The 10,156-nt window shown below is 47.5% G+C and overlaps 1 pseudogene; it reads left to right on the top strand.

Moving 5' to 3' along the window:
- Positions 1 to 695: 695 nt before the first annotated feature.
- Positions 696 to 9,280, top strand: LOC142391491 (NLR family CARD domain-containing protein 3-like; annotated as a pseudogene).
- Positions 9,281 to 10,156: the final 876 nt, after the last annotated feature.

Consider the following 10,156-nt stretch of genomic DNA (forward strand, 5'->3'; position numbering starts at 1 on the left):
AGCTTTGGAAGCTGCAATGAAAGTTTGTCTCCCGTCTTTGGGAAACAATCATCAGATGATGTTGAACAGTCATGGTCTGAGGCCTTCACACTGGGAGCTGCCCAGTACAACCAGTCTGATCCCAGCACACACTGGCTCTGGCTGCCTTGCTCCAGGGCACTTCAGCAGGGAGGGAAAGCTTTCTGAAGGGGTTGGTGAGAGCTGCTGGGACCCAACCAAAGTGAGCTGAAAGCTCCAAGCAGCTGCAGACTGAGCTGTTGGTTCCCAGTGGGATCAGCAGGACCAGTAAAGCTTTCCCACTACAGGGAGTTCTCTGACCCACTGCTCACACCCACACATCCCTTCATGGAGCTTCAGCTTGTGTTGCTCTCTGTGTGGACAGACACAGTGTGAGCTCATTCTTCATGATTCCTCCACAGAGTGGACCAGCAGAGCTCAGAGGGTCCCAGTGGTCCGTCTGCCCAGCAGCATCAAACACAGCTGGACTCCATATTTATGGTCTGTACATGTACAACAACTACTTTCCCATCTGTTCTGCTCACAGCCATCTCCATGCTGCACTCTGTAGACCAGTGGGTTGTCAGTGTGTCCAACATGGATCTGATGTTTGGCTCCATGGTTTCAGTCTGATGGGCTCATTCATATAGTTTTCTGTTCCAGCTGCTGGAGGACAACATGCTCACTTTTGTGAAGGAGGAGCTGAAGAAGATGCAGAAGGCTCTGAGTCCAGATTACCCAGAATGCTTAGAGAGCCAGAGGGAGGCTGAGGATGAAGAGCAGAGGAGCAGCAGAGAGGCATTAGTGAAGATCACAGTTCACTTCCTGAGGAGAATGAAGCAGCAGGAGCTGGCTGACCGTCTGCAGAGCAGTAAGAGGATTTCTCTAAAGGTTTAACCTGCTGGATAAATGACACATTTACTGATGTCTCAGCACACAGAACAGCAGATGTTCAGATACTCATTCTGTACAGGGTGGAAATGTCTGATTACTGATGTTATTTCTTGTCTTCATTCAGAACTTTGTGGACGTAAAGTTAAATCTGCCCTGAAGAAGAAGTTCCAGTGTGTGTTTGAGGGGATTCCTAAAGCAGGAAAGCCAACCCTTCTGAATCAGATCTACACAGAGCTCTACATCACAGAGGGAGGGAGCGGAGAGGTCAATGATGAACATGAGGTCAGACAGATTGAAGCAGCATCCAGGAAAGCAGGCAGAGCAGAAACATCCATCAGACAAGAAGACATCTTTAAAGGCCCACCTGGAAGAGATGAACCAATCAGAACAGTGCTGACAAAGGGAGTGGCTGGCATTGGGAAAACAGTCTTAACACAGAAGTTCACTCTGGACTGAGCTGAAGGCAAAGCCAACCAGGACATCCACTTCATGTTTCCATTCACTTTCAGAGAGCTGAATGTGCTGAGAGAGAGAAAGTTCAGCTTGGTGGAGCTTGTTCATCACTTCTTTACTGAGACCAAAGCAGCAGGAATCTGCAGCTTTGAACAGTTCCAGGTTGTGTTCATCTTTGACGGTCTGGATGAGTGTCGACTTCCTCTGGACTTCCACAGCAAGGAGCCCCTGGCTGATGCTACAGAGCCCACCTCAGTGGATGTGCTGCTGACAAACCTCATCAGGGGGGAGCTGCTTCCCTCTGCTCGCCTCTGGATAACCACACGACCTGCAGCAGCCAATCAGATCCCTGCCGGCTGTGTTGGCATGGTGACAGAGGTCAGAGGGTTCACTGGCCCACAGAAGGAGGAGTACTTCAGGAAGAGATTCAGAGATTCAGAGCAGGCCAGCAGGATCATCTCCCACATCCAGACATCCCGAAGCCTCCACATCATGTGCCACATCCCGGTCTTCTGCTGGATCACTGCTACAGTTCTGGAGGATGTGTTGGACACCAGAGAGGGAGCAGAGCTGCCCAGCACCCTGACTGAGATGTACATCCACTTCCTGGTGGTTCAGGCCAAAGTGAAGAAGCTCAAGTATGATGGAGGAGCTGCGACAGATCCACACTGGAGTCCAGAGAGCAGGGAGATGATTGAGTCTCTGGGAAAACTGGCTTTTGAGCAGCTGCAGAAAGGAAACCTGATCTTCTATGAATCAGACCTGACAGAGTGTGGCATCGATATCTCAGCAGCCTCAGTGTACTCAGGAGTGTTCACACAGATCTTTAGAGAGGAGAGAGGGCTGTACCAGGAGAAGGTGTTCTGCTTCATCCATCTGAGTGTTCAGGAGTTTCTGGCTGCTCTTCATGTGCATCTGACCTTCATCAACTCTGGACTCAACCTGATGGGAGAACAACTAAAGTCTCAGGAGTCTGAAACACTGACAGAGACTCTCTTCCACCAGAGTGCAGTGAACAAGGCCTTAGAGAGTCCAAACGGACACCTGGACCTGTTCCTCCGCTTCCTCCTGGGTCTTTCCCTGCAGACCAATCAGAGGCTCCTACGAGGCCTGCTGACACAGACAGGAAGTAGCTCACAGACCAATCAGAGGCTCCTACGAGGCCTGCTGACACAGACAGGAAGTAGCTCACAGACCAATCAGAGGCTCCTACGAGGCCTGCTGACACAGACAGGAAGTAGCTCACAGACCAATCAGAGAACAGTTTATTACATCAAGGAGATGATCAGTAAGAATCTGTCTGCAGAGAGAAGCATCAATCTGTTCCACTGTCTGAATGAACTGAATGATCGTTCTCTGGTGGAGCAGATCCAACAGTTCCTGAGATCAGGACGTCTCTCCTCACATAAACTGTCTTCTTCTCATTGGTCAGCTCTGGTCTTCATCTTACTGTCATCAGGAAAACATCTGGATGTGTTTGAGCTGAATAAATACTGTGCTTCAGAGGAGGCTCTTCTGAGGCTGCTGCCAGTGGTCAAAGCCTCCAACAAAGCTGTGTGAGTACAGATATAGAGGGATGTGTATGAATATCCTGCTGCTGTTTCTATAGCAGAGAAAGTCCCAGATTCCTACTTCTCTCATTATTTCCTCCTCAGGCTGAGCAGCTGTACCCTCTCAGATGAAGGATGTGCAGCTGTGTCCTCAGCTCTCAGCTCCCAGTCCTCCAGCCTGACACAACTGGACCTGAGTATCTACGGCTCAGGAGTGAAGCAGCTGTCTGATGGACTGCAGAGTCCTCACTGTAAGCTGGAAGCTCTCAGGTCAGGTTTCTCTGCTGTTTCAGCTTCATACAGTCTCTGTGATGCAATAATCTGAAAACATCTTCACATCTGCTTTAAATCCACAAAGTAAAACGTCTCCAGATCTGTGTCCCTTTCCTCTGATCTAGTCTGCGCAGCGCACACACACACATGAACTCTGGTGGAACATTTCTTTATATTCTGGTAGAGTTACAGGAAATGATTCAGTATATCTGTTGTAGTTTTCTCAAAGCGTGTCATCTCCATCCACAAACACGTGTTTAACATCATGAAGACAAAGATGTGCAGAAATGTGAAAATATACATCAGATACGTGCAGAGTGATTTTATGTTTGTGGATCCCTTTGTTCATGTTAAACATGTGAAATCTGGAGAAAAGCCCTCGTTTCCATCAGATAACAGGAGAAGTATGATAAAGTGGAACATCCAGCTGAGTTCAGCTCGGACTGTTGGAGGATCCAAACTGAACTGTGAGTCGGGCTGTCGGTGTGTCGTCTGTTTTACTGCAGTTATCAGAACAGACACCATCACTGTGGAGGCAAAGATGAGAGGCTGAACAGGTCCTGCTCCTCTGCTCCATCCAGCAGCTGCTCGGTCATGTGATCAGTCATGTGACCAACATCTTCTCTTTCTCTGTTTCAGAAAAAAGCCAAAAAAGCCTTCAGAGAGCAGAAAAAGCTTTTGGTGACATTCAGGAAGTTGTTTTCTGTTCCCATGAAGCTTTTCAGAGTGGCTGCTTTAAAACATGATGTGATCAAAGATTAGGACATAAATGAACAAGTTATCATGAAAAGCTGCTTTGATTCGTTAACATAATGAGATAATTAACGACCGATCGAGGATCAGCCATCTTTATTGGTCACCTGCAGCTGAACGCCGGCAGTGAAATGTGCACTGCAACCAGCTCAGCTGTGCAAGGCAGCAAAATAAGAATAAAACAGGGTGAGATGAATCTGACAGGAATGAAAATATACAAGTAAAGATGTGAGTAGGAGCGGGGTGTTCCTGCTCTGGTGGTGCAGCGCCTGGTGTGGACCTCCTGCAGGGTGGGCAGTGCTGACCTCACTCTGTGGAGAGCTCTGCACATCACATGGATGCATGGTCTCTGCAGGTCAGCTGCAGTAAAACTGCACAAAACGGAGCAAAGTCACAAACTACAGAGAGACAGGAAGAGATTCCCAGATGTGCAGAACACGTTTCACATTTTAAATCAGTGTTTTTCTTCCATTTTAAAGCATGAACCTACAGATTAATCTGTATATCTGTGGATCAGCCTTCATGGATCCCTGATAAAGTGTTTCTGTGTATAGTGAGATATTTGTGGGCGATGGGAGACATTTCATCATCTCTGCTGTGGATTAGTAATTAAAGTCCGTTAAAAACATGAATATAAAACACCAAGAATGGAACCATAGTGCACATCACCAGATTCAGAGACTCCTCAGTGGAAGTTACAGAGATATTGTGGCTGCAGAGCAGCTTCACATCATTACTGTCCCTTATGTGACTGTTCTTATTAAATGTGACTGAATGTGAGACTGTTTAACATCTTCTCCTCAGGCTGAGCGTCTGTAACCTCTCAGATGAAGGATGTGCAGCTCTGTCCTCAGCTCTCAGCTCCCAGTCCTCCAGCCTGAAGGAACTGGACCTGAGTAACAACAACCTGCAGCAGGATTCAGGAGTGAAGCTGCTGTCTGGACTGCAGAGTCCAACCTGTGGGCTGGAAACTCTCAGGTGAGGCTGTTTTCATGCTGGAGCAGAGTGCTGATAAATGTTAGCCTTTGTTCCCGGTGGGCAGCTCTGAAGTCAGCCCCACCATCAGTCTGATGGGATCAGTTCCTCAGCTTTGTTCCCCATGAAAGCCTCTGCTGTTTGAATCAGATTCTGAGACTCTCTGATGAGCTGCAGCTCCAGGGTGGAAAGGCTCAGCCACCGTGTGGACTCCTTGTTTCACTCATGATGCGTCTCTGAGCATAAAAACCACCGCACGGACACGACCACAGGCTTCTAACCCTGATGTTCCCTCTAAGTGGGCTTTCAGTCCACAGTCAGCATTACAGCTGACTGATTCTGATCCCAGCTGTTCTTTTTCTCTGTAACTGTCTCCTCAGGCTGAGCGTCTGTAACCTCTCAGATGAAGGATGTGCAGCTCTGTCCTCAGCTCTCAGCTCCCAGTCCTCCAGCCTGACACAACTGGACCTGAGTAACAACAACCTGCAGGATTCAGGGCTGAAGCAGGTGTCTGCTGGCCTGAAGAGTCCAAACTGCAGACTGGAAACTCTCAGGTAACAGAACACCTGTAGATGCTCTTTGTATGATTGTTCCAGCAGCTTTAGGCCTCTGACACCACAGGAACTCACCTGAACCTGGAACCTGAACCTGGAACCTGAACCTGGAACCTGAACCTGGAACCTGAACCTGGAACCTGAACCTGGAACCTGAACCTGGAACAACCTGGAAAGTCTTTGTTGCATCATTTGCTCAGTTTCCTTTTGGGCTGCGTTCTCCTCCAGTAAATAATGTAGAGTGCAGATTCCTACAAAGTTCTTTGAGTGAGTTGTCCTCCTGAGCCCACCTGATGGGTGGGGCCAACCAGCTGTAAACAAGCGTTGGACCTGGTTCCTTCTGCCTGAACTGATACGCATGACATTACGTTCCCTTTCAGTGGATTCCCTCGCTACAACACATACAGTACGGGACACGTATACTCGCCCCGCAGAGCAGCCGTCAAACCTGGCTCAGAACCGTGTTCAGGCTTCTAGGGGCCCATGATTAAGAGGGGCCCAGAGAGGCCCCCATAAAGTTATAACACTGACAGAATGTGACACTAAGTTATTAACTAACTTATAGTCACAGATATATTTTATTTACAATGTACCGGTAACAATAACTTTATTTGTTTTGGAAACATTAACCCCCCCCCCCCCCCCCCCCTCTCTATTTATGTGAAATGGTTCAGTCCGACTGGATCAGCTGCAGCGCCGCAGCGGGTAAGAAGGCAGAGAAGGCAATATGCCTCAAAGTCAGGTAGCCAAACACGGAAAGAAAGAGGAGAGGGAAAAGTAGAAGGAACACATTTTTTGAAAAACCAAAAACGGACTGAAAATGCCATCAAAATGCATAGTTTTCTGTAAAATAGCATCAAAATGTATAGTTTTCTGTAAAATAGCAACATTAATTCCTCATAAAGCCTCCTGACCGGCTGTTTGGGGCCCATGAAAATAATTGTTAAATCCCTAGCGGCGCCCCTGCTGACGAGCGTCTCAGGTTCACATCAGTGAAATCAGCTTCTTCTTCACTGCTGCTCTCACTGTGGTGCAGAGCATATTTCTATCTGAACAGGACTCAGTGGGGAGTGGCTGCATGTGTTCGGGGCTAAAATGGCAGCAGAAATCAGGTCCATCCACGTGTGTGTAGTGTGATTGTGACTCAGATTTGTGAAGACACAGAGTCAGTAATGTGAGACAGCTGCAGACATTCAGCTTCAGCTTCAGAGCAGTTCTCTCAGAGTTTCTGTTGTTGTGTGTGTCTGCAGCCTGTCAGGCTGTCTGATCACAGAGGAAGGCTGTGCTTCTCTGGCTGAAGCTGTGACCTCCAACCCCAAATCCCATCTGAGAGAGCTGGACCTGAGCTACAACCATCCAGGAGCCTCAGGAGAGAAGCTGCTGAGGGCTGCACTGAAGGATCCACACAAACTCAGGTATGGAGAGGCCTGCTGCAGCCTCACAGTGTCTGACAGAGGAGGCAGAGCTGGGAACATGTTCTCTGTGCTGCACTCAGCCCTGTGCTTCTGCTTCCTGCTGAGTGTTACATGAACAATCACACATGTAGGAGCCTGTTTCCTTTGCTCACAGCACCAACGCTGGTTGGACATGAACAGCAGATATTTGTGGAGGAGGTCTCCAAGGAGAACATCTGCAGGAACAACAGTGAGAAGTGTCTGTTGGTCCTCTGACCCTGGATCAGACGCACAGATGGGTCCAGGACATGTTAGCCTAGCTTAGCACAAAGATTTCTAGAACCATGTTCAGCGTACATCTGGAAATGCGTACATGTGGGTTAGACCTGCGTCCTGAGAGAGGATCTGGATGTTTGGCTGCCCTGAAACCTTCTGAGAGGAGGAGTCAGCAGAAACAATGTGACCATCAGGAGAGACCATGATGTCAGAGACTGAAGAGATTTCAGCTCAGTGTTTAAAGCTCACATTTGGCTTCAGAAAGGAGAGAAAAATCAAAGTGAAAACTCTTCCAAAGGTGAAGAGTTGAATTCAGAGACAGAAACTTCATCATCTCCATCATCTGACTGCAGAAAACATTTAGTTTGAACTTGTTTTTTATTGGGTTTTCAGCGCCGACGTTCAGTTTCTGCACTTTTCTCTATCCAGCTGGAGATGATAATTACACACATTATATCCAAATTAAGATCAAAAGCAAACAAGAGACCAACAGAACAAATATCCACTCCCAATGAAATGCATGAAACATCCATCCATCCACCTTCTGCACCCGCTGAATCCGTCAGTCGGGTCGCGGGGGGGCGGAGCCCCTCCCAGCGGGGCCAGAGGCGGGGTTCACCCTGGACAGGTCGCCATCCATCACAGGGCCACATTAAATATGTTAAATCAAATATACACATTCAGACATTCATATGTACAAGCCCACACAGAAATAAGTGATGAGGAAAGCAGCACTGAAACATTGTGAGGCTCTGTGTGGATGATGGGAAACAGGTGGCAGAGCAGGAAGGCTAAGCAGTCTCATTGTGTCCATAAAGAGCCGACAGGACTCCAGCGGTTAGTAAAGATGGACTTTAGGAGCCTTCATAGATCTGTAATGTGCTCCATCTGATGGAGGCCCCAAACCTTCTGGATCCAGATGTTATATGAAGGGGGGGTTCAGCCATCTAATAGTTCTGCAGCTCAGTGCTGCTGTGAGTAATATATTTACAGATGTTTCTCTGGCCTCCCATTCAGCCCTTTAGGCATCACTCCTAATAGAGCCACAGCAGCATCCCGAGGTACAGAGCATCAGATACCTCTCCCCAGAGTGTCTTTACTTTGGGACATAAGCAGAATATATGGCTATGACTGGCAGCATGTGCTCCACCGTTCCTCCAGCATCAGCTGGAATGGGACCGGCTCATTCTAGATGCTATTTCTGGAGTCCTGAAACATGTGACAGTTATTTTCCTGCTTTCAGGGTGGAGCCTGCTGGAGAACGATGGCTGACACCAGGGCTGAGGAAGTGTGAGTGTGTTCTTCATCTGATTCATGGCATCCAGCCATCGCCACACTGTCACATCACTCATTGATCAAAGTGAACAGATGATGGATCAATAACTGCAGCTGGACTGTGTTTGTTCTCTCCATCAGATTCCTGCCGACTCACAATCGACACAAACACAGTGAGCAGGAAACTGAAACTGTCTGACAACAACAGGAAGGTGACATGGGAGGTTCAGTCATATCCTGATCATCCAGACAGGTTTGATGTCTGGCCTCAGCTGCTGTGTAGAAATGTTCTGACTGGTCGCTGTTACTGGGAGGTCGAGTGGAGAGGAGGAGTTGATATATCAGTGAGTTACAGAGGAATCAGCAGGAGAGGAGGAGGCAGAGACTGTTGGTTTGGAAGGAACGATCAGTCCTGGAGTCTGAGCTGCTCTGATGGAGGTAAATACTCTGTCTATCACAATGAGAGAGATACATACATCTCCTCCTCCTCCTCCTCCTCCTCCTCCTCCTCCTCCTCCTCCTCCTCCTCCTCCTCTGTCGGTAACAGAGCAGCAGTGTATGTGGACCGTCCTGCTGGCACTCTGTCCTTCTACAGAGTCTCCTCTGACACACTGATCCACCTCCACACCATCAGCACCACATTCACTGAAGAACCTCTGCATCCTGGGTTTAGGTTCTGGTTTCCTGGTTCCTGGTTGTCTCTGTGCTGAGTACACAGAGTGTCCTCCTGTCAGAGAATCCCTGCTGAACAGATAGTTCAGGCTGTTCATGTCTGTCTCTTTCACTCAGAAACACCTTTTCAGACTCAGGGATTCAGTCAGTTTCTGTGTGAAACTCTTCTGAATGATTCCTTGGAAACTTCTTCCTCTTCCGGTCCTTTAAAGATGGAAGCTGCCATTCTTCCAGGAAGTTGTTTTTCTGTGTGTTTCCAGTCAAAGCTTCACACTGAGACCATTCAGTTTGCTTGTCAACATGAAAGCATATTTCTGAAATATGTGCTTGATACCCTGAACTATAAGTGGATGTCTGGGCTTTGCCATCAGTGCTGTAATTCAGGACTTTACCTTTAGAAGCCTCCTAAGATGATGTTTGTTGTGATTTATAAATATAATGTAAAAATAAAACTGAAGTGAATTTGCCTGAATTGTGCTTTTATTTGCACCGGAAATAGTTTTATCTCCACGCTGCAGCACGTCCGAATGAATAGAAGCCAAGTGTGTGAAAATAAAAGCTCCAATGAAGAATATGAGCAAAATGACTGAAAACAGCTTTGAGCTGTAGTTCCTGTGGGTGAGTGATGCCACGAGCTGAGCTTCTGTAGCGTTTAAAGTAAGGCACGTCCCATCCACACATGGCTGCTAAACAGGAGCGAGCATAAAGAGACCCAAAGTGATCCGTTTTCATACTTAAGGTTTCAGTTTCATCCCATCTTTGGTTTGTGAAATGTGCATTTCTGAGTTGTGTTTCAACACTGTAAGCAGGTGGCATAGCTTTGCTTGGATCTTAATTAGACTGATTGTAATTTGAGCGGCAGGTAAGTTTGGTAAAATAAAGCCAGATATCAGCCTTTGTTGTAGAAATATGACTACTTTGCAAGGAAAGAAAAAGCAGGCGAATGAAAAGTTACTAAAGCAGGAGTTTTCCCTTGAAAAAGTCCATCTTTGGAGAATAAAACAACAGAGTTGTTAACAGAGTTTCTCCGAGTTTGGGGCTGGTTGGGTGCTTTTGAATAGATTATCCCATGTCGTTTTGTGTCTCTGCG

This window comes from Odontesthes bonariensis, chromosome 11 (genome assembly GCF_027942865.1).
Source record: "Odontesthes bonariensis isolate fOdoBon6 chromosome 11, fOdoBon6.hap1, whole genome shotgun sequence".
Taxonomy (NCBI): Eukaryota; Metazoa; Chordata; class Actinopteri; order Atheriniformes; family Atherinopsidae; genus Odontesthes; species Odontesthes bonariensis.